At 37.1% G+C, this 25,550-nt stretch overlaps 1 long non-coding RNA gene across 1 annotated transcript in view; it reads left to right on the top strand.

Moving 5' to 3' along the window:
* Nucleotides 1-1,246: 1,246 nt before the first annotated feature.
* Nucleotides 1,247-25,550, top strand: part of LOC116569137 — a 120,470-nt gene continuing 96,166 nt past the window's right edge. Inside the window, exon 1 of the long non-coding RNA XR_004276865.1 lies at nt 1,247-1,309. This is a non-coding gene — a long non-coding RNA (uncharacterized LOC116569137). The remainder of the gene's footprint in view (nt 1,310-25,550) is intronic.

Below are 25,550 nucleotides of genomic sequence, written 5' to 3'. Positions count from 1 at the left end.
TTAGCAGATTACTTTTTAATTTTTTCAAAACCTCACCTAGCTTCCAGCCTTACCAGTCAGCACCTGACAGTTAAGGATCCACTTTAACCTCAAGGAGGGCAGCTTGCCACATGCTCACAGTTCTCAAAGGAAGTTCGTCCCATTATGAAAGGCAAAAGAGTGAGGAAGAAGACAATTAGCCCCTGTAGCCATTCATCCAAGATCCTAACGATAGTGGAGGTCAAATGTTATCTTGTATTTCTGGAATAATTTTAAAGGTTAAAAACATCCTTCTCACATGATATTTTATTTTTATTTATTCTCTCACCTTTACCTACTTTCTTACAGGATACCAATATTAATGTGGAAATTGTAAAAATAGCAATTAGCTACTAATCACTAATACATGGTTTTAAACATACAGATTTCTTATTGGACAGCTCTCTTTAAAGTAGGGCTGTTAACCATGAACTTAAACTACAGCAAAGTTATTTATGAAGACCCTCTGTGTTTCTCAGGTTCAGAGTTTTAATCCTGATACAGTACCTTTGTCTCCTGATCAGGTTTAGTTTTGGACCTATCCCTGCTCTTTGGAGAAAGTATGTAAAAGCCAGTACCCTAAAGTACAATTAGAAAGTTAGAAAGGAGGGATAGAAGGAAAGAGGGAAAGAATCAAAATAGCATTCTTCTTTCTAAAAATAGGAAACTTATTATAAAAAAAAAAAAGGAAACTTAGAATAAGCAAAAAACTTGTAACTTCTATTCTGCCCTCTCCTATACCTACATTTTGACAAATCTACTGAAGTTGGGCTTGAACCTTCACTGTATTAATTCAAAATCTGGATATTTTTAAAGTCTTATTGAGAAGAATCGCTGGGACCTCTGAAGCATAAGACTTACCTAAATATGGAGAAAGTTAAGCAGTGAACCAGTTGGAGGTGAGAATTATACCTGTACTTGGATCCCAGCCTAATACACTGTGTGTCTTAGAGAGAGGAAATTACAATTGAGAATTTAAAAAGAAGAGCTGCTTTACTAAAATCACACTAAGATAGGAAAAAACATAAGGCAATAAACTTTATTTGTTGATTGTGTCATAAAGGTTTGCTTCAAGGCCGGAGAAGGAGTACTGTTTGAGAATAGATGACAGATGTCTGAACAGGAAACCATGCTTATCTACATTTAAAATTGAGAAACAATAAAACAGAGCAAGGAGCGCAGGCACAAATCATATCATTTTTGTTTCTAACAGCAGACATTGCTTCAAGAAGCAAGGCCTAAACCGGAGAGATTAAAAATATTCCCTGTCTGGTGATTGCTGAGAACAAAGGTAAGACATGATTTCAGAATTATTTGGAAGGGATTTGAGAGGCCTGGAGCTTTTTGTTTGTTTGTTTGTTTTTGTTTTTACTTAAGCAAATAGGAGCAGAACTAGAGAAATACTAATTTTTCCAATGTTATTTTGACCCTATTTTATTGTCCATGGCCTGGGCAAATGAATGATATAAGACAATTAATTTATTTGTGATCTTGAGTACTTGATTTGTATTCATCAACAGTACAGATTCTAAGTTACCTGTTTGTAGTTAGAGATTAAAGTTCAATTCACAAAGATGTATGGCATAATATCCAAATTCAGGCTCTCTGCATTGAGGGAAAAATATTAACAATAAAACTTGTTCTTGAAGGGATCTAAGAGCTTTAAAATTATAGGTATAAATTTTTATGACCCAGATTTCCTTTTCTCTCACAGAGTATAATGATTTTTTGATAAATTGATTTTAGTCATTATGGCAAGAAGGAAAGAAGGAAAGGAGGGACCATAGAGGAAGACAGACACACCAAGTTAGGTGTTTGGTTGACTTAATTAGTTTTGGACCACCTCAAATATTTTTTAACAGACTTAACAGGTAAGTAAAAGGAGTCAGATTACTTTGTTAGTTCAAGTGGCCCCAGAATGTATGACTTAATAACCCTAATGTAGGGACACCTGGGTGGCTCAGTTGGTTGGACGACTGCCTTCGGCTCAGGTCGTGATCCCGGAGTCCCGAGATCGAGTCCCACATCGGGCTCCCAGCTGCATGGGGAGTCTGCTTTTCCCTCTGACCTTCTCCTCGCTCATGCTCTCTCTCACTGTCTCTCTCTCTCTCAAATAAATAAAATCTTAAAATAAATAAATAAAATAACCCTAATGTAAACAATAGAGTTTGAATATATAAGAGGGGAGGGTAACAGAAAAAAAGCATAGAGACTAGTATGAGAGAAAGAAAATTGTAAAATCTCAAAACATCCACTGGTTTGTTTGTGCTACTGAAGAATGAAGCCCAGATCTGAGGACACTTACTTTATAGCAGGATTTGCAGATATCTAGTATCAGGTCTTAGACTGAGTAGAGGGCAAGGGTGGGCTTAATTGCTATACATAATAAATAAAGGGTGTCTCCAAGGTGAGAGAGCCTTCTAGGATTGGAGGGGGGCAGGCTGAGCAGTGTCTAATTGTCTGTATTAAGATGTTAAGATGCCCAATTAAGAAAACAAAAATCCTGGTGCTCCAGATCTTTAGTGCTCTGTGTAATTACCTGGATTGAGTGGGTTGGGATAAATCAAGAGAAAAGGCCTGAGTTCTTTTTCTAGGCCTTTACAGAACAGATTCCAGGAAGAGAATGGTTGTAAGATCAGTCTTTGAATCCATTGGAAATTGAAGAAATTCAGAGTAGGAAATTGTAAGGAAAATTTAGGTCCCTGAAATGCTCAGAACATAGAGCCTTTACATTTAAACTTGGATTTTACTTAAACCTCAAAGGACAGTATGACAGCTACCATTTTGGTCTTTCAAGCAGTACATCATTGGCAGTAGTCCAACCAAGTGGGCAGCTGACAGCCCAATGAGCCAGTAGCCATTTGGCCCTGCTGCTAATCATTTAACTGCATAGAAATGACAACAAGAATTTAGCCAGGGAGGGCAGTTTGAATCACTTCCTGACTGTATGCCATTCAAAATATTTTCCTGAAAGTGTTTCAGTTCCAGAGAAGCGAAGTAATAATAGCAAGCATCGTATGACTACTGAGGGAAATCTACAGTTACTGGTCATATAGGACATATAAAGAACAATGAGATACCTTTGTTTTAAAGATAAGGGAGATCAGCTACCATGTACCATTTATATCTTAGGTTACAATTTTTTTTTTTTGAACCAGCCACAGGGACCTGTTAAAACTGGAATTTAAACACAATTGCAGGGAAATAATTATCTTAAGGTGAATTGCTTATGAGGGAAATTGCAGTTTGACATGGGGTGGCGTGGTTTATGAGTATAGAGCCATAGAAAGATTCTACCCTGAAAAAATGAAGCAGTTAGCTGCCAGTTCTATTCATATATTTGATGTTTCTGATCTTAGCAAGATAAGAATAAAAATTGGGAATTTATACACACCAATCTGGAGAAAAAGGCCTTTAAATTAACTTTCAGACTGTGAGTTTAATTGAACTTCTTCCATTTATTTCATTCTAATGACAGCAAGTTTGCTGGATGATGTCACCATTCTTTGAAAGCTGCTTTATTCTTCCTAACAGTGCAGATCCTACATTCTTCACCTTTAGAATGCAGTCCCAACAATAAGTAATGCTTATCTGTAAATTGGAATGCACCAGAGTTCTATTTGAAGGCCAGCCTCACTGACATTCTGGCAGGATATAAGAGGAGAATGTATGTTTTATGCTCATGCAGCTTTTTGAGGAAATGGACTATATACAGAGAAGTTATGATTATGGTTATGCTCATTTATTTGTCAAGTGCCAAGGAATACACTTGACAAAGCAAAAAAAAAAAAAAAAAAAAAAAGGAAGATCAAGACATTATGCCTGTCTCATAGATGATGTTACTAAAGGAAAATAAAGTTTCTGTGAATCCTTGGGCAGATATATTCCATTATATTTTTTAATCAGTTGAGTATTAGATGAAGCTGTTTCCATATTCACATAAAGCTTTCCCCCATTGAAATCATGTATTGTCTTTATCAGCTCAATATAATGGATGTTTACTCTTCAGAGAGGATGCTTCCTGTAAAAATAATTCTAGAATCACAAAGCAGTATTTTTTATACATGTCTGGCTTTCCTGGAAGTCATATTTTCATCCAGGTACACATGCTTTTATGCAAACGGTCTTTTCAAATGTTGCTAAGGCTTTTTCACTTGATCAGCTCTCTGCCTGCTGTATGGAACATGTCCTGAAGCAGTCATGCCAATTCTATTGGAATTTATTCAAACAAACATTGATATAGTACTGTTGTTAGCCCTTTATAAACACAATTTCGCCCTCATGATGATCCTTTGAGAGCAACACTATAATTACCCTTACTTTACAGATGAGGAAACTGAGGCAGGAGAGGCTGGGACTTAACCAGAAATCATTTGATTAAAATGCAAAGAGTCTAGTTCCAGAATCCAGGTGTTTAATCATTATGCTGTGCTCTTTCGTACGGAACATAAACCAAGTTTCTTCTCATCAATGATAGGCCATTCTTTAATTTTGAATTTCTACTTTCTCAAAAACATCCATCTGTTTCCTTGACCTTTTCACTTTTTCTGTACTTCTATCACCAGTTCTAAAGGCTAACTTTTTGGTGGTAAAGGAAATGGTGCATAAATTTAATTGCACATGTGTAACAGTGGTCACATCTCCACTGGCAGGCCACTGCCCAGGTGCCCTGAGAGACTGCAAAAATCCTTCCATCCTGTCCTTTCAACACATGTAATTCAAGTTGTGCCCCATCAAAATTATAGATTACTGAATGCCAGGCACCCAGGTCACTCTACAGTAGTCAAAACCATGAATGTTAAGTCCATAAGTACTAAGATTTTATTACAGACAGAGCTTAGGGCTAGTGGAATGTTTGATTCTCTAAAATATTTTCTGGTCACTCCATATCAAAGGCACACAGGTACTATTTTCCTTCGCATAATTTCTTTGTGTAATATGGAAAAATAGTTAAGAGGACTGTTTTATCCTTGGAAAATGTTACTCTGTTATCTCTTGCCGGTAGATGTGAAATATATTTCCAAGGAGATTTAACTCATCTACTTTCATCTATATCTCTATCTCCTTTCTCTTTCCCCTAATCCCACTTTATTCTTATTTGTACACAGTATTTATATTTATCCTAACTCAGTCTAAGTATTTGTATTATCCTAATTCAAGATATAATCTGGTGAATTTTCCCAGTTAAAAAAATTATTTTATTTTTAAAAGATTTTATATGTTTACTTGTCAGAGAGAGAGAGAGCACAAGGGGGTGGGTGACATGCAGAGGGAGAAACAAGCTCCCCACTGAGCAAGGAAACCAATGTGGGACTTGATCCTAGGACCCTGGGATCATGACTCGAGCTGAAGGCGATGGTTAACAGACTGAGCCAGCCAGGCATCTCAAAAATTAATTATTTTCATAGCTAGGATTTCAGATTAAAAATTCAGGAAACAAACTTTAAAAATACACAATTTTTTAAAAATATTCCTTTAGAATCTTGATTTATACAAATCAATACTTATAAAACTGTGTAGAAAGTGATCTCTATTACATGAGAGCAATGATCAACTGCTTTTTATGTCATTACTAACTTCTCTGTTCTCAATTCTTTACTACTCACCATTACATTTTATACCAGAATGCTTATGTTTTTTACAATTTTTTATAGAAAGGTTGCCTTACTTTATATTTGTACTGTAGTTAGATTATTTAGGCTCTTGCTACACTGGACCTGCTCATCTAATGCTTTTGAAAATAGCTTGAGTGGTTTCTTTTACTTTATTATTTTTTATTTATTTATTTTTTAATTTTTGGGTTTTCCACATATAGTATCATATCATCTGCAAAGAGTGATAGTTTGACTTCTTCTTTGCTGATTTGGATGCCTTTAATTTCTTTTTGTTGTCTGAATGCTGAGGCTAGGACTTCTAGTACTGTGTTGAATAGCAGTGGTGATAGTGGACATCTCTGCCATGTTCCTGACCTTAGTGGAAAAGCTCTCAGTTTTTCCTCCATTGAGAATGATATACATGGTGGGTTTTTCATAGATGGCTTTGATGATATTGGAGGTATGTACCTTCTATCCCTACACTTTGAAGGGTTTTGATCAGGAAAAGATGCTGTACTTTGTCAAATGCTTTTTCAGCGTCTCTTGAGAGTAACATATGGTTCTTGTTCTTTCTTTTATTAATGTATTATATCACAATGATTGATTTGTGGATGTTGAACCAACCTTGTAGCCCTGGAATAAATCCCACATGGTTGTGGTGAATACTCCTTTTAATGTACTGTTGGACCCCACTGGCTAGTATTTTAGTGAGAATTTTCACATCTGTGTTCATCAAGGATATTGGTCTGTAATTCTCTTTTTTGATGGGATCCTTGTCTGGTTTTGGGATCAAGGTAATAAAAACTCATAAAATGAGTTTGGAAGTTTTCCTTTCATTTCTATTTTTTGGAACAGTTTCAGGAGAATAGGAATTAATTCTTCTTTAAATGTTTGGTAGAACTCCCCTGGGAAGCTGTCTGGCCCTGGGCTCTTGTTTCTTGGGAGATTTTTGATGATTGCTTCAATCTCCTTACTGGTTATGGGTATGTTCAGGTTTTCTATTTCTTCCTGGTTCAGTTTTGGTAGTTTATATGTCTCTGGGAATGCATCCATTTCTTTTAGATTGTCAAATTTGCTGGCGTATAGTTGCTCATAATATGTTCTTATAATTGTTTGTATTTCTTTGGTGTTGGTTGTGATCTCTCCTCTTTCATTCATGATTTTATTTATTTGGGTCCTTTCTCTTGTTTTTGATAAGTCTGGCCAGGGGTTTATAAATCTTACTAATTCTTTCAAAGAACCACCTCCTAGTTTCGCTGATTTGTTCTACTGTTTGTTTGTTTCTTTGTTTTGGTTTCTACTTCATTGATTTCTGCTCTGATCTTTATGATTTCTCTTCTCTTGCTAGGTTTAGGTTTTCTTTGTTGTTCTTTCTCCAGCTCCTTTAGGTGTAGGGTTAGGTTGTATGTTTGAGTCCTTTCTTGTTTCTTGAGAAAGGCTTGTATCACTATATATTTTCCTCTCAGGATTGACTTTGCTGCGTCCCATAGATTTTGAACCATTGTGTTTTCTTTATCATTTGTTTCCATGAATTTTTTTCAGTTCTTCTTTAATTTCCTGGTTGACCCATTCATTCTTTAGAAGGATGCTGTTTAGTCTCCATGTATTTGGGTTCTTTACGAATTTCCTCTTGTGACTGAGTTCTAGCTTTAGAGCATTGTGATCTGAAAATATGCAGGGAATGATCCCAATCTTTTGATACTGGCTGAGACCTAATTTATGACCCAGGATGTGATCTATTCTGGAGAATGTTCCATGTGCACTAGAGAAGAATGTGTATTCTGTTGCTTTGGGATGAAATGTTCTGAATATATTTGTGATGTCCATCTGGTCCAGTGTGTCATTTAAGGCCTTTATTTCCTTGTTGATCTTTTGCTTGGATGATCTGTCCATTTCAGTGAGGGGAGTGTTAAAGTCCCCTACTATTATTGTATTATTGTTGATGTGTTTCTTTGATTTTGTTATTAATTGGGTTAGATAGTTGGCTGCTCCCGTGTTAGGGGCATAGATATTTAAAATAATTAGATCTCCTTGTTGGATGGATCCTTTGAGTATGATATAGTGTCCTTCCTCATCTCCTATTATAGTCTTTGGCTTAAAATCTAATTGATCTGATATAAGGATTGCCACCCCAGCTTTCTTTGGATGTCCATTAGCATGATAAATTGTTTTCTACCCCTTCACTTTCAATCTGGAGGTGTCTTTGGGTCTAAAATGAGTTTCTTGTAGATAGCATATTGATAGGTTTTGTTTTTTTATCCATTCTGATACACTGCGTCTTTTGATTAGGACATTTAGCCCCTTTATATTCAGGGTAACTATTGAGAGATATGAATTTAGTGTCAGTGTATTGCCTGTGAGGTGACTGTTGCTGTATATTGTCTCTGTTCCTTTTTGGTCTACTACTTTTAGGCTCTCTCTTTGTTTAGAGGACCCTTTAAATATTTCCTGTAGGGCTGGTGTGGTATTTACAAATTCTTTTAGTTTTTGTTTTTTTCCTGGAAATTTTTATCTCTCCTTCTATTTTCAATGATAGCCTAGCTGGATATAGTATTCTTGGCTGCATGTTTTTCCTCATTTAGTGCTCTGAATATATCATGCCAGTTCTTTCTGGTCTGCCAGGTCTCTGTGGATAAGTCTGCTGTCAATCTCATATTTTTAACATTGTACATTACAGACTTCTTATCCCGGGCTGCTTTCAGGATTTTCTCTTTGTCACTAAGATTTGTTAATTTTACTATTAGATGACGGGATGGTAAGTGAACTTGGTTGTGGCTGGATTTCTTGCTGATCTTCTCGGGGAGGGGCCTGTTGTAGTGATTCTCGAGTTTCTTTGCCCAAGGTGGAATTGCACTGCCCTTACCAGGGGCCGGGGTAAGTAATCTGCTCATGTTCGCTTTTGGGAGTTTTTGTTCCCTGAACACTTTCTGTAGAGTTCTGGAGGACGGAATGAAAATGGCGGCCTCCTGGTGTCCGGCCCGGAGGACCTGAGAGCTCAGAGCCCCACTTCTCAGTGCGCCCTCAGAGAAAAGTGCTCAATCACTCCCATCTCCCTGGCCTCTGGCTGCACTCCAAGCTCACCCAGCCTGTGACCAAACATCTCTGGCACATAGCCCTGCCTGGAGTCCAAACCAAGCAGATCCCTGCACTCTTCCCTGGGGGGGGTCCCTGGATTTTTTGGGGTCCCTGCTCTCAGAGCAGGGGCCTGATTGTGCCACAGATCACAGTTTAAGATAACCTCGAGTTGAGAGCTCACTCCTCGGCTCTGTCTCTGTAGCCAGCTTTCCCACTCTAATACCTGTGAGTTCTGTGACACTCAGACACCCCTGATCCTTCTGTGACCCCATGGGACCTGAGACCCTGCTATCCCTTGTGGGCTTCACCCCAGCTTAGCCTCTGGAGCAATGTCCCTCAGTGGAGCAGACTTTTAAAAGTTCTGATTTTGTGCTCCTGCTCTGTGGCTTGCCAGGAGCCAGCCCCTCCCCCTGCGGTCCATCTTCCCATCGCCTTGGATTCACTTCTTTGCAGGTCCTACCTTTCAGAAAGTGGTCGGTTTTCTGTTTCTAGAATTGCTGTTCTTCATCTCTTCAATCTTCTGTTGGAATTGTAGGTGTTCGGAATGGTTTGATAAACTATCTAGCTGATCTTCTGCTACCTGATGTCAACTCAGCCCGTTACTTCTCTACCATCTTGACTCCTCCCTCCCTGGTTTCTTTTACTTTAATCTTTTCCTTTTTTTTTTCTCTGTAAAGGAAGGAACTGAATGAGAGTTATAAATTAGTCTCAAGCAAGTCAGTAATTCCCTAGCATGTGATTTACTCTGGAGCCTATTAATACAGGTTGCTGGGTTCTGGCCTTGGAAAATCTGATTCAGGAGGTTTAGTTTGGGATTCAGAAATTGGCACTTTAGTAACCATTCCAATAATTCTGATGTTTGCTTTTGGGAGCTTTTGTTTCCTGAACACTTTCCATAGAGTTATGGAAGATGGAATGAAAATGGAGGCCTTAGACACATTTTAAAACACTATTTCACAGTGTTCATTGCTCAGCTTTCTCCACAATATCATCTCCTAAAGAGGTTCTAACATATGTCAGTCAGCATGTCAACTGAGTGCCATAGAAATAAGAGAAGAACAGCTTGATTTAATATTAAATTACCTTTTGTAAGTGATTTAAAAAAATGAGTATTTGCAGATTGCTTGTTTCTTTCTGATTTCTGAATATAAAGAGGACAGGGTAGAATAGTTAGAGAAAAACATGTAGCAATTTATTTTCAGTATCAGTATTAATATTCCTCCTCCAAAAATTCTTTGCGATTCTTGCATTTTGAGAATATATTAAGATCTTATTAAACAAATACATACTCTGTCTGCTGTTCACTGCCTATAATAAAAAAACATTCAGGACAGTTTTGATCCATACCTCCCCAAATTACACAGGCACACATCTAACTCCAACTGAAGACATGTGACATAAATCTCCAAATGCATATTTAGTAGAAATTTAATTCAACCTGCTGATAGCACTTATAATCCACAGGAGTTAATGTGACAGCAGGGACCTATGTTAGCAAATGGCAAGTATAAAGCAAGGATTAGGAAAGGAAAAATGTTGTACCTCTGGCATGTTCAGTGATTCAGTCTAAGTCTTTTAACATTGATTGTACTTTTCTGCCTCCATTCCTCTGTTTCCTTAGCACTTAACTATTTCTTTAGAGTTCTCTACTCATTTTTTCTACCCTAAGGAGTAGAAAATTATGAAATAAAATGTTTGTTTTTAAAAGCACATGATGCATAAATACAATTTCAACTTGATCACTTTAGTCATCATAAAATATTAATCAGATGATTCATAATTTATTAATTACTTTTAAAAAATCCATGCCCTTCACCAAGAAACCTTTGTGTAATAAAAATACATTAAAACATTTAGCAACAACAGAAAGCATTATGAAAATACAAATAAAGACAAAAACCTATCAGGACTGTAGGCCCAGGCCTGTCTCATCGGATAGGTATTCCTGGAGCTAATTACTTGGTGCCCTGTTGATTGTTGTCTAGCATGCCAGGTCTCCATTTAAATCAATTGTTTGGAGAATCTTATCATAGGGATTCAAAACAACTGGCCATTTCTGCATTTGTAATTGCTGGATCTTACATAATTAGTTTAATATTTTAAAAACCAACATATTCTGTAGGTCATGAATGAAACTAGGATTGTGTGGGTGGATCAAAGCAAATCCATCATTGTCATTGGAGTAGCAACTTAAAATGTGAGACCTGACAATGGTAGGTCAGTAACATCATCCTTGCATATGAAGATAATACAGCACCAAGAGCCCTCCCTCATGGTCATTGGATGTGATTCATCCATCTTTTGTCACTAACCAGATCTGTGACCTTGGATGAAACACTTAACTTCTCTATTGAGGGCCAAGAGAAACTTGGGTAACCATTTTAAAGAACTTTTGAAAGTTCTATAAAAAATGCCCTTTTGGGGCATAGAAAAGGCATCGATTTATTATGGTCTACAAACTTAGGAAATTGCTAGAAATTCTGGACCGGGAAAAGACATGAAAAACATGGGGGAAATACCAAGGAATCTGTAAAGCAAGGAAACTTAGTAAAATCACAATTGTGGAAACCTTGTAAAATTTTCCTTTCAAATGTATAACATGTCTACTGAGTCACAAAATATTTAACTAAAGAAATATATATATATATATAGTGCCTACTATATGCTTGACAGTCTTCTAGCTCTAGGTATTTAACAGAAGCCAGGTTTCAACTCTTGGAAGGTTGGTTTATTTGCTGCTTTGCCTAGTACCTAACATTGAGGAGTGACCTCTTAGATGTGCAATTTCTGGGTTAACAAGACTTAACATAAAATTTTAGCTACTGCTCGCTCATTCCTGCTGGTGTTTCATAATCCACAGTAGAATTTCAGTTTTCTATTTTAAGATTTTAATCTCTGGCAAAATTCAAATCCTCTCAGAATTTAGCTTGTGTGAGTTTCTAATGCTTTCTGAGAAAAGTCTCTATAGCAGGAAGAAAGCAAGAAATCCTTCCTTAAGAGTGTCTAATACAGAAGAAAGGGGTCAGTGATCAGAATGGAGAGTCACTTAGAATTCCAAAATGGGGAGAAAGAATACAAAGTATTCATTTAGGATCTTAGACAGTTGGTTTAATTCTGATCCAAGGGTGCTATAGCTCCATCTATAAATCCAGGGACACTACATAGAATTCTTGCAATCATATAGCACTGTCCATTATACTCTTTTGAATATTTGCTTTTTCCCTGTTGGAAAATAAAATTTCAACCTCCTATCCACAAATGAGAAAGGCAGATGATATGAGTGGGAAAGGTGATGTATATAGGAATAAAACACTGATGTTCAAAGACCAGTTGTTATAAAGTTTCTTTAGGCCCCCTGCCTTTATGTTATATACAGAAAAACCTCCTAAGTATGACTTTTCAACTTAAATGTATATCTCGTTTCATCTGTTAAGGAAAACATACATTCTAAGTTTTCCTTCTTAAGGAAAACAGAGGAAAGCAATAGGGGTGGCTGAAGATAAATCAAAGTTATTAATTTGCCAGGAAACAGAGAATGTTATTATATAATGGGTTTAATGCTAGCTCTAATATATATTTAGTAAATACATACTTAACAACTGTGTATGTGTTATACAAGTGGGAAAGGCAAGCAATAAACAAATGCTAAAGTAAATATACTATTGCATATGAATAAGATGAAGATGAATGCTAGGGAGAAAAATACAGAAGGGGAAGGTAAGGGGATGGAAAACCTGGGGTATGGTTGTTGGTGGTGAATTATTTTATGTTATTATTTGGTATGGAGTTACTAGATTGATTTCTAAAATAAATTAATATTGGAGAAGAGACTTAAAGAAAGTGATGGAGGGAATTGTGTGGAGAGGTGAATGAAGAGCTTGCCAGAGAGAACTGTTAAGTGCAAAGGCCCTGAGGGAAGTGTGTGTTTAGTGTGTTCAAGGAATAAAAGGAAGCCTATATGGATGAAGTAACGTCATAGAGGATTAAAGTTGGAAGAAAAAAGGTTCATGAGGCAATGGGGTCCTGATTTCTCATGCTTTGAGGACATCATAAGGACTTTGGGCTTTCTCTGTAAGTAAATAGAAACCACTGGAGGGTATTGATTATCATTATGCCTACTTTGTTGGAAATAGACTGTGGAAAAGAAGATAGATGCAGAGAAACCCAACTGGAGGCAACGATGACTTGAATCAGGGTATAATGGAGGTGGTGAAAACTTGGAAAAATGTCAGTGAATATATTTGGTCAATAATTCATTCATTAAAACAAATATTAGTGAGCAGGTACATGAATCAAACAGAATATTTCCTGCTGGAAAAATAGTAAATAGGACAAATTCCATGTCTGCAATCAGTAAATGTAGCTTAATGGAGGTAGATATGTAAACACATGCTTTTATTTTATCTTTTAAACACATGATCTTCGTGTCTTATAATTAAATCTAATACAAAGGAAAGAGTGATTACTTTTGCTTAGGGAATGGGAAACATCAGCAAAGAATACTCAGAGGAAAAGATGCTTGAGTTGGGTCATGAGGAAGGATCACAGATTTGTTAGAAGGCAGAGGAATAGAAGGCCTTCCAGACAGAGCAAACAACATAGGCAAAGGCACAGGAGCGTGAACAGCATGGCACATTCAGGAGCTGTGAGTAGTCTTGTATGACTATTGCATTTATTGAAGCCAGGAGTGGTAATAGGTAAAATTGAGGAAATGTGGATCAAAGAGTGAGAAGATGATGAGAGAATTTGTGTGCGTGCATGACAAAGGGTTTACATATTATTAGCAAGATTATGGGGAATCACAGAAAGATTTTATGTAAGGAAGTAGAATCAGCCTTATATTCTAGAAATATCAGAAGTCTTCACTGATAGAAGCATTTCCATTCAACTTTAACTATACAGTTAGATTTTGGTAACAACAATATATAGTAAAAATATTGTACATATCATTTTCAAACATGATAATAAGCAGCTATTTGTTGAGTACTTACTGTGTGGAGCACTGGGGAAATGGCATTGCTCAAATTAATTCATCATATCTTCACTGATGCCCAGCAAGGTAATTATTATTATTATGACTTCTTTTTAGAGCCAGGAGAACCAATGGTTCAAGATGTTCAGCAGCTCACCCAAATCCTACATAGGTAGTCGTAGTTGGGGGCTGCACTAGTCTGTGCTTTAAACCACTCCAGATACTGCTTTAATGTTCTTGAAAGGACAGCAAATGTTTCTAGAAACAGGTCTCTCTTATTTTATTTTTTCCATTTTATTTTATTTTATTTCTTTCAGTGTTCCAGCATTCATTGTTTATTCACCACACCCAGTGCTCCATGCAATTTGTGCCCTCCATAATACCCACAACCAGGCTCATCCAAACCCCCAACGCCATCTGCTCCAATACCCTCAGTTTGTTTCTCAGAGTCCACAGTCTCTCATGGTTTGTCTCCCCCTCCAGTTCCCCCGAACTCACTTCTCCACTCCGTCTCCCAATGTCCTCTGTGTTATTCCTTATGCTCCACAAGTAAGTGAAACCATATGATAATTGACTCTCTCTGCTTGACTTATTTCACTCAGCATAATCTCTTCCAGTCCCATCCATCTTGATAAAAAAGTTGGGTATTCACCCTTTCTTTTTTTTTTAAATTTTATTTATTTGTTTATTTGATAGAGAGGCAGGCAGAGAGAGAGAGAGAGAGGGAACAGGCTCCCTGCCAAGCAGGGAGCTCGATGCGGGACTCGATCCCAGGACCCTGAGATCATGACCTGAGCCAAAGGTAGCGGCTTAACCCACTGAGCCACCCAGGTGCCCCTCATCCTTTCTGATGGAGGCATAATGCTCCTTTGTATGTATGGACCATATCTTCTTTATCCATTCATCCATTGAAGGGCATCTTGGTTCTTTCCACATATGGTGACTGTAGCCATTGCTGCTAAGAACATTGGGATACAGATGGCACTTCTTTTCACTACATCTGTATTTTGGGCGTAAATACCCAGTAGTGCAATTGCAGGGTCATAAGGAAGCTCTATTTTTTCTTAAGGAATCTCCACACTGTTTTCCAAAGTGGCTGTACAAACTTGCATTCCCACCAACAGGGTAATAGGGTTCCCCTTTCTCCACATCCTCTCCAACACATGTTGTTTACTTTCCTGTTAATTTTGGCCATTCTAACTGGTGTAAGGTGGTATCTCAATGTGGTTTTGGTTTGAATCTCCCTGATGCCTAATGATGATGAACATTTTTCACATGTCTGTTAGCCATTTGTATGTCCTCTTTGGGGAAGTGTCTGATCATGTCCTCTGTCCATTTTTTGATGTGATTAACTGTTTTGTGTGTGTTGAGTTTGAGGAGTTCTTTATAGATCTTGGATATCAGCCCTTTGTGTGTTGTGTCATTTGCGAATATCTTCTCCCATTCTGTGGGCTGCCTTTTGTTTCGTTGACTGTTTCCTTTGCTGTGCAGAAGCTTTTGATCTTGATGAAGTCCCAAAAGTTCATTTTTGTTTTTGAAAAGGTCTCTTAAAGACTGTTGACATTGAACTGTTTGCAATAGACTGACCTAAATTATAATCTCTTAATTTAATTATGTATGTTGCAAAGAATAGAAAGAAATGATTAATGTCATTTGTCATTATGTTGGGAATGAATTCATTCAGAGTTGAGAAGGAATTTACCTGTAGATTTTTTAAGTAGCAAAGTTTTCATTAGAGCTTCTTGGCATAAATTTTGACTTGCAAAGATAGGCATCCAAATCTTCCTGGCTAGGTCCACTCAAGATAACAAAAAATTTTGAAAGCTGTTTTCCACTCCTTTACAAACTTCCATTGATGGTCTGTAGAATTTGGCTGCAGTCTAAGATATCCAGGCCATGCTGCTCAATACAGGGGAACTTTACTGCCTGTAGAAATTCAAGGGGTAAAGGACTGGGACTAGAGGGAAGAGGAGAAGAGGACTCAGAAGTTTTAATCCTTTTAATAGGGGATTTTAATAGGGGCTGTGATATAATTACTGATACATTGGATTTGCAGTTAGCAATACTTTCAAATGAATTCTGCATTGGCAAAAATAAAATGAAACAAATAAAGTCCAGACTCAAAATTTCTTAGAGGATTATCAGGTTATCTGCAGAATGTTCAGAAATGTAAAATCAAAGATCAAGTTCAAATGTCCCTGGGTTATAGTTTCTAAAAAGCAGATCAGCTGGATACAATGGGTGATTTCATGCTGAAAGATATAATTCCTAATCCACTGGCAAAAATTCTGTAAACATGTCTCCCAGACAAGTTCCCCAATGTATTAAAAAGTAATAATAGATAGAAAAAATACCTAGATTACTTTGAAAAGTTTGTTGAAGAGAATGTTGAATACTTAGGGAGGCCAATCATACCCTGAAAAAGTGGAGTTAAAAGCTAAATTTAGCTTAATTTTTCTATATTTCAGTAATAAAATGTCATCCTAAATGTTATTTAGACCATAATAAGTTACCATTTACAGTATCATGTTGAAGACAATATACATTCTTGGTAATACCAGTAAATTTTGACAGTGCACCAGTCTCTTAATAATGTGTTGTTGTCTGTCTAACCTTCAATATACTGTATACTATAATTGAATTACTTTTAAAAAACTCTCATTCTACTACTATCATACATTATTCTTGTAGTTGTTAGCTCAGTCCTTTCAAGGTTTCAGCTAGTTCAGCAAATCTGTCTGTGGATCAAAGCCTTTAGTCCTCTGAAAAGGGAAAGTTTTTACCTGGCTCAGTGCCCTATGTTATTCAGACATTAGCAGTAGTTTGCTATGTCACTCCTCATTGCTCTGAGGTTAAAACTGCTTTTGTGGAGGTGGTTGGCCAGGGTCTCTTGTAATTGTTCTCTTCTCTGTTGTTATGGAGATGCAGCTCACACAGTTTTCTTTCTTGCTTACTTTACCATGCTTCATATCCAATAGCACAGTAAACAACCAATTAGGTGACCTACTTAGGTCTGCCAGCATGGATTCACAGACTTCTATTATTTAAAAAGCTATGTGATCACTTGAATCTTTCCCTGTGGTCTAGCTTTTTATTTCCATCATCCTTACATTTTCAGTCTGTTCCTTTTAAATGGCTTCGTTTGGTATAAATACTTTGCTCAATGCCTTCTGTTAAGGAAGAAGTAGTAGATTGGGTACCTAGGCTGAGAAAGTGAGTTTTAGATTTGTCACTATTGACACAATACCAAATCCATACTAATTCAAGGACACAAAATAGTGCAGCATGACAAAACAATGCCCTCATGTTGTCAGGGACACTGACACCACTTCTCACAAATCTGAGCTGCTGGAGAAACAAAGGGGCAGGAGGAAATAAATTTGGTAGTTTATTGTTTTACTTTGCTTACTATAGGGATGAGAGAAAAGAAAGCATATGAGATTGGGTTATAGTATACTGAAGAGGAAGAAAAGGTAGTCTCTGGACAACATTATATACTGAAAAGAAGGTATGTGGCTCACAGCCACATGCAGTGACCAGCACATATAAACATTAAGCTGCTTTGCCCAAGGTTGGGATCAGTTCTGCAGTATGCTAATGCTCCGGTACCTTCATGGATCAGGCCAAGGTTAGACTTAACCTGTGACACATCCTTGCTAAGCTCTTTTTCCTTCCCTGCATCCCTCATAGAACTACAGGTGTCTCCTGAGAGCACTCCCACAGTAAATTCCAAGCATCTGTGTCACTCGCTCTGCTTCTAGGAAGGCCAACCTAAATTCAGCTTGATTATCAGTTAACTTTGTGGTATATAGGCCAGGTGCTTGGTCTCTACTAGCCTCAGTGTCCTCCCTAGTGAAAAGAGCTCTAAAATTCTGTTTTCAAGAGAGGTAAAACCATTGGGTCTTTTCTGTTAGCAGGGCCTTTTTGATCCAGATGTTCTGTGGATTCTTTAATGCTGGGCATTTTTGATATTTGAAGCAGATTGATAATGACTAAGCTTCATAGAAATTTCAACTTTTAATGAGTAGAATATCTTATTGACTTGCTACAAGTCATAACATAGATACTTATTTGATTCTTGTTAACTATTGCTATAATTCTCCGGGAGTAACAACCTGGTAAAAGTCATTTTACCTGAGTCGTCATTCAATTCCAATTTTCTTCCTTAGCTATTCTTTTTCTTCTGCTTTGAGTATATCCACTCTGCATTAAAGCAATGCAGCCATGGATATATTGATGATTCCTAATTTCTGGAGTTTGCCAACAATATTGGCCCTGTTACTGGGGAAGGGATAAATGTTCTCATCTCAGATGTTCTTTAACTCTGGAAAATTATCGAAGAAACTGTTCACTTTTTTTTTTCCTGTATAATTATTAAAGAATGCCCAAAGGGAGCCTCTCGTGATGGAAAGAGGTCCAACAAATCATCCGAATTAGCATCCACATAGAGGCTTGTAAAATATTAGAAGTATATTGTTAGAATTAGGAGAATAAATAACCTTCTGCATACTTTCTTTCTAAGACAAGTTCTATGCTGTCTGGTTAAAATCACAGTGTAAGATACAATAATAGAATTCAGTTCAAATTCTTGTCAATCAGAATCCTCTCTAGTGAATATTGTGATTATATGTCACTTGATATCATCACTGATTTTCAGTAGCCTTCATATAAGAATTTTGAAAGTGATACTGTAACAGCTTCAAGCACAATCTCAGGAAACACAGCAACTGTGAAGGCTAGTGGAAAGTGTGCAGAGAACTCTGGCTGGAACAGGATAATCAGATACATGGCTTCTTGTTAGGTAACAAGAGGGAGGCTCAGTTGTGTGCATCTGGCCCTCCAATAAGTGCTTGAGGTCCAGAATAAAGATCACAAGAAATATTGGAGGTGACTCACTTGACAGAATAGCAATTTCTTCAGACCCTAAAGACAATATGATAGACATAGATGCATATACAATTAAAAAAATACATGGTAAGGGCGCCTGGGCGCCTCAGTCATTAAGCGGCTGCCTTTGGCTCAGGTCATGGTCCTGGGATCGAGAGCCACATCAGGCTCCTTGCAATTGCCTTGAAGCTTCATAGGGATTTCAACTTTTAACTAGTAGAATATCTTATTGACTTGCTACAAGTCATAACATAGATACGTATTTGATTCTTGTTAACTACTGCTATAATTCTCCTGGTGTAATAACCTGGTAAAATATGAATGAAGTGCATCTTATAGAGTGTGCTGGTTTTTCTGTATTTGCTTCTCTCTTAATCCACTTTCTACTCTTCTCTGTGCCTGAGGATATTGAAGCCTGTAGAGTAAGTTCCTAGAGTATTTTTCCTTCTTGTTCCAGGTGAATTGGACCAATGTGAGGCACTAACAAAAGATAGGAGGGTAGAAGGAGAGAAAGGCTGGGCATTACTTACACTGCTCCCTCTTTGGGTCTTCAATCTGGCAGAGACTGCCTAATCCATGACTACAGTTCATGGTGAATAATTATTCTTGTGTGGCTATATAGCTCCTATTAGAGTCTTGTAACATCATATCCTCCCTTTACCATTCAGGTGGTGGTTTTCTGCAGTGTAGCTGCTACATGGCCACTCTTCTATAAATACTCCCTTACTTAAATCCTCTTAATAATCCCTCTTGAGTGTGCCTTGTTTCTTGCCAGGCCCCTTACTAATACATGAATTCTCCTTCTCTTCATGTGCTCAGAGTCTTGTAACATCATATCCTCCCTTTACCATTCAGGTGGTGGTTTTCTGCAGTGTAGCTGCTACATGGCCACTCTTCTATAAATACTCCCTTACTTAAATCCTCTTAATAATCCCTCTTGAGTGTGCCTTGTTTCTTGCCAGGCCCCTTACTAATACATGAATTCTCCTTCTCTTCAGACCCTGTTAAAATTAGGAGCTCAAAGTCTTCCTCAGATTCCCACTGATAGGGACAGGGGTCAAAGTGCAGAGTATAAAAGGAGAGAGGACTGATTTCATCATAAGTATCTTTGAGAAGAGAATCGTTCTACCCCATCCTCCATATACACTTCCTTGATTCTTTTCTCCAGCCTTCTCACTTCCTCACTCGTTCTCTAATACATGGAGCATGTCCCTGCCTCAGATCTTCATACTTGCTCTTTCCTCTACCAAGGCCTCTAAAATATCTGGTAGAAGAGTATTATTAGGTTTGCTTTCTCAGTTTCTTTAGGACTTTGCCACAAAGTCACGGCCTTCTCTGTTCATTGAAGTTAAAACTACAACCCTGACTCTCTATCCCTGCACCCTGCTTATTTTTAATCATTGGGCTTATTTCCAACTGACATTATCCATTTATGTGTTTATAGTCTGTGTCTTCTCACCAGAATTTTTTTTTTTCACTTGGTATGGTATGGATGATATGGTGGTATTTTCAGCACTTAGCATAGTTTCTGACACATATTAATAGCTCAATTTTGTTTTGTTTTGTTTTGAATGAGTGAATAATGAGAAGAAAACACATAATAAGATGAAACGAAACACCTATACTCTCTTTGCTTTGGGGACATTATAAGGACTAATTCATCTAAAGGTACTTAGAACTCCATAAAGAGGGGAGACAAAAATACCTCAGTTGTAATTAAGGTTTTCCCATCATATCTTATAAAAACTACTTTGATTTGAAGATGAAGCTATTGGTTGAGTTTTTCAAGCAATTTAAAAATATTATTTCATTATATTATTATACATTCTTCTATGTAAATCCAAATAACAAAAACAAAAACCCTGCTAGCAGTAGGTCAAAGCTAAAATGTACCGTAGGTAATGACATGAAGTTCAGAGATAAGGACATAACAGAATCCTGATTCAGACTTAACAAATATAATTTCCTCTCATTTATGAAGAGGCAACAGTAGATAATTAGGGAATTTGGAGAAACTCAGAAACAGAAACCTTATCAAAGTCATAGGGTGGTAAAAGTGTAACATACCATGGCTCAATTAGGCAGATGCTAATATACTTGATTTTTAAACATTCCAATGCAAGAGTCACAGTTTTCAGTATTTTTTATTTAAGAGTTGAAGAGTTTTACTTCCATAATGTTTTCCTTAACACTTGCCTACATTCCCTATGATATACACTAGTCTTATCTCATCCCGTGTTCAGAAAGTATATGTAAATGTCAGTCACTATCCTTGGTAAAGTAATCCTATTTGGTGACATCATTCATTTACCTCATTTACCTCCATTTATCATTCAACCAAAACAAGACTTGCTGAAATAATCATTTGTTGCCTTGAGTTCAATTTCCTATCTTCATAGTTATTTCTTCCACAATCCCTTTTACTTTTGTTTTTGCTTTTAATGTCTCACTTTTTAAACACATATATTTTTGTTTCAATCTGAGTCAATCAAAATACCCGTCTTCTTTTCAAATTTAGGAAGCTTGATATTTGGTTGAAATCTGACAAGATTGAGTATACTTACTATTCTCAAAACTGTTAAGACTGTGGTTCTCAAATCTAGTTGTACTTTTAGAATCATTTGGGAAGCTTTTATAGCTCCCTAGATTCCAGACCCAAAGAAACCTGTTTAATTTGTCTTTAATAGTGCCTGGACATCTTTTAAAAAAATATTTTCTTTATTTATTTAATAGAATGAGCCAGAGAGAGAGAGAGAAGGAAAGAGAGAGAGAGAGAGAGCTAGCACAAGCTGGGGGAGGGGCAAAAAGAAGGAAGGAACAGACTCCCTAATGGGCAGGGAGCTCCACAAGGGACTCCATCCCAGGACCCTGGGATCATGACTTGAGCTGAAGGCAGATGTTTTACAGACTGAGCCACCCCAGCACCCTGGACATTGTTTTAAAAAAAAAACCTTTCCCTACATTTATTTTGTGCAGCACAGGACTGGTATCACTGCCTTAAAGGATCCAGATTTGTAGATTTATTTTTCCATTAACTTGCAGCAAACTTCTTTAATCTGAAAGGACCCTGATAACAAGATGACCCAGTGGGCAGAGAGTATTACTGATAGCTGGATGCTTATCCAGATATCTTGAATCTCTGTATGTCATATGGGTGCAGCCTTATGTTATCATCCAACAAGGAGGATTAGCTGGGAAAAATATGAACATATTTATCTCTATCAGAGTGGGAGGAATTACACAATTGCTGGAGTTTATCTTTGACTCTCTGAAGAATAGGTCACACAGTTTTAAGCCAGCCTTCCAGCAGAGATGGAAACATCAGACAAACTGCTTATCTGACATACCCATAATAATTTAACATATTGTACCTTTCCCTACTCTGTTGTTTATTTGTATGCCAAACATGATAAGCAAACCAAGATAGGCACACTGTTAGCATTTAAATATTACAATGCTTCTCTGTCTTTATTATCTATTTTCTTTCCATCCATCTCTCTTTCTTTTCTTTACCCTGCCTCTTTTTATATTTTTTCCTCCTCTATCTGAAGGAGCTTTTATGATAATAAGGGTTATTTTTTATTATAAGCAAGTGACAAATTCCACCATATGATATATGTAGTGGCACATTGTCTTACTCAAATGATTAATTAAAATTGATCATAAAGGATTGCTAATTTACTGAGGCCTCTTTAATGCCTGTGAATCCTCTGTTATGAGGGAAAATCACAACAACGTGCGGCAGCAGTGCCATTAGTCTTTGAGCAAGGAATCCTTTAAGTTATGGACAGCTACATGCTTCTCTTAAGTTTGGTGCTTTTAAAGGAAGCAGCAGAATGTCCTTTGGCAACTCCCTGACAGATTTCACAGGATGTGTTTCTTTTCTATTGGGAAATAGAGCAAATGTATCCAAGGGAATTGGGTAGACATAAAAATGTATATCATTCTAATTATGTCTATATGGATTAAAGATTTATTCTAGTTCTTTGAAAATTCAAGTGTGTATTTCTAGTGTTAACAATTACCTGACATTTCATGAAATCTTGCTGTCTTGCAATGGATCCTGAGAGACAAGAAAAAAGAAAAACTGCTGAGAACAGGATTTTAAGCCTTGGAGTTCTCATCTTTACCTGTCATCCACTCCCCTCTTCTAACTAGTCAGCTGGAATCCAGCCATTAACATCATAAAATCCAGGCATAACAACATAATAAAAACCACAGAGTGATCGCTGTAAAAAGAAAAAAATAGAAAAAGAAAAAGTAAAGAAATATAAACTTTTGAAAGAAGAGATTAAATCTGAATTCTCTGAATTCTCATGTCAGGTATTTTAAATATAAATAAATAGAAGGAACTGTTGATCCTGGTGTTATTAATTTATACTAACAGAGAAGGCTGGACTCTTAGGCTAGGACTCCTAAGTGAATCAGAAAGTTTCAGTAAATTCAGGAGGGAAAGTCAGTTTTATTGATAATGAGGCAGTTCAGTCCAAATGGATGATCTAGTGTTATATTTAGATATACCCTGAAGATCTGACAGAGAGACAGAGAATAATCAAGGGCTCCTCTGTTTTGACTACATCAACATCATAATCATCATCAGGCATTAATTGATGTTTGGGCACAGTGGTAATCACTGGTACTGTGAACAGTAATGAAGACATATTAGACATATTGGAGTAACAATGTGGATAGGAGGTTGAAATTTTATTTTCCAACAGGGAAAAAGCAAATATTCAAAAGAGTATAATGGACAGTGCTATATGATTGCAAGAATTCTATGTAGTGTCCCTGGATTTATAGATGGAGCTATAGCACCCTTGGATCAGAATTAAACCAACTGTCTAAGATCCTAAATGAAACCACCTTTGCCTAAAGCACCTCTTGGTTAATATTTTACAATAGGAAAGACATACTGCATATTTTTAAGTACATGAGGTCATGGGAAAGTATTTTAATTTTCACATATTTGTGGGTTGGAAAAAGAAAGGACTCATCCTTTTTCTGAAGCAGAAGAGAAACTTTTGACGATGAACATGTGAGCATTTGGCTTTCTTTTTTACTTGAACACCTGGGTAAGTAAATATCTACTAGTGTAAGTGAATACCTCTAGAAACAGAAACACAATCCTAGAGATAATAACTAGTATTTATTGAGTGCTTACTATGTGCAAGATGCTATTCTAGGCACTTTATAACTCATTTAATTCTCTTCACAGTCCTGTGTGGTAGTTATGTACTATTATTATTACCACTGTACAGAATAACTAAAACAGAGAATATAAATAAGTAGACCAAGGTCATGGAGCTGGTAAATGGCAGAGCTAGCATTTGAGCCTGGAAATGCTGGGTCTAGATTTTGCACAAAACCATCACATCTGAGTTACCTACATGTATTTCGGTAATTTTTAAAAAAGATTTTATTTACTTATTTGAGAGAGAGAGAGAGAAAGAACACAAGCAAGGGGAATGGGAGAGGGAGAAGAAGGTTTCCTGCTTAACAGGGAGCCTGATACAGGGCTGTATCCCAGGACCCCAGGATCATGACCTGAGTGGAAGGCAGATACTTAACAACTAAACCGCCCAGGTGACCCTTTTTGGGTAACTTAAAAAAAATTTGTTTTCTTGCCTCTGCCTAGGATTCTATCATATTTTTGTGAAGTTTGTTACTTTTTATTATGTACCTTTCAGACTATTAAAAGTTCAATGATTATACTAAGTAGTTGAGCCTGTGTCAAAAAATAATATACGATGATCATCAACCATCGAAAGGCATATTTGCACAAGGTCCTGGAAGCCTCTGGAAGGAGGGGGTAGGGCATAGACAAAGAGGAGCTAAGGATATACAGCCCACCTAAATTTTTCTGGGTTCTAATACCAAGTTAAATCATAGAGGGAGTGTCAATCAGGCTGTAAGTTTCACAAAATCAATGATAAAATTTCCTGGGGAAAAGAGGTTTGATGTTTATCTATAGGAAAAGCCTTTGTTGTTGGCTTATCTGAGGCAGCAGGGCCCTTAGGCTATCTAGGGGATAGGCACAGTTCAAGGAGCAACGCAGGTCTGAGTAAATGGGGCCAGTGTTTTCTTCTGATAGGTTTACTCACTATATCAGAATGACATTTCCTCCAGGCTATGATGTGATCCTAAAGATTGAGGTTAGGGCTCTCATGCTAAGGACCATCATGATGTACCATATAAACAGTGATGCTCAAGGGTGAATTCCTGTTCTACATCTGTCTGATTACTAATCAGTGCTTTCAAAATGATTGATGGGAAAGACTCTGTGATTTGTCCAGATTAACATCATCTAAATCCCCCCACCCCAATCCAGGAGATAATTCCCTTTTTCTCAGAAGTTTCAAAATTATTCTCTCTAGTGTTCAGCCAATAACACCTCCCCCTTTTAAAGATTGTATTTATTTGAGAGAGAGAGAGAGAGAGAGAGAGAAGTGGGGACGAAGGGTAGAGGGAGAGAGAGAAACAAGTTCTCCACTGAGCAGGGAGACCAGTCTGGGCTCCATCCCAAGACCATGGGATCATGACCTAAGTTGAAGGTAGATGCTTAACTGACTGAGCCACCCAGGTGTCCCTGCCCGTAACCCCTTTTATAACAAAGTCATGATTACACAAGAAAATAAAATGAAGAAGTGAGATGGTTTCGTCTATATACATAGAATTCCAGGAATGTGATTGTTTCAAATGCAGACTGATACAGGTATGTTGATATGGTTGTACTAGTGACTAGAACCTCACAAGTGACACTGCTATCAGGACATGATTTTATAAAACTGTAAAAACTGGACTTTTTTGGTTAAAGTCCAGATAAAATAAGATAAAATCTTTCCACAATTTGCTTAGTACTTGCATTCCTGGAAAAAGTACCTTAGGGAAAACCATGCAAAACACACTGTTCTTATTATAAAATATGGTTAGAGTCTAGGCTCAGATTATAAACAGATTTTTCATCTTCTTCTTCTTATTTTTTAATTTAAAGCTTTTTTTTTTTT

The sequence above is a fragment of the Mustela erminea genome, chromosome 11 (assembly GCF_009829155.1).
Source record: "Mustela erminea isolate mMusErm1 chromosome 11, mMusErm1.Pri, whole genome shotgun sequence".
In the NCBI taxonomy this organism is placed as follows: domain Eukaryota; kingdom Metazoa; phylum Chordata; class Mammalia; order Carnivora; family Mustelidae; genus Mustela; species Mustela erminea.
The sequence above is the reverse complement of the archived record's forward strand: the minus strand, read 5'-3'. Positions and strand labels throughout refer to the sequence as shown.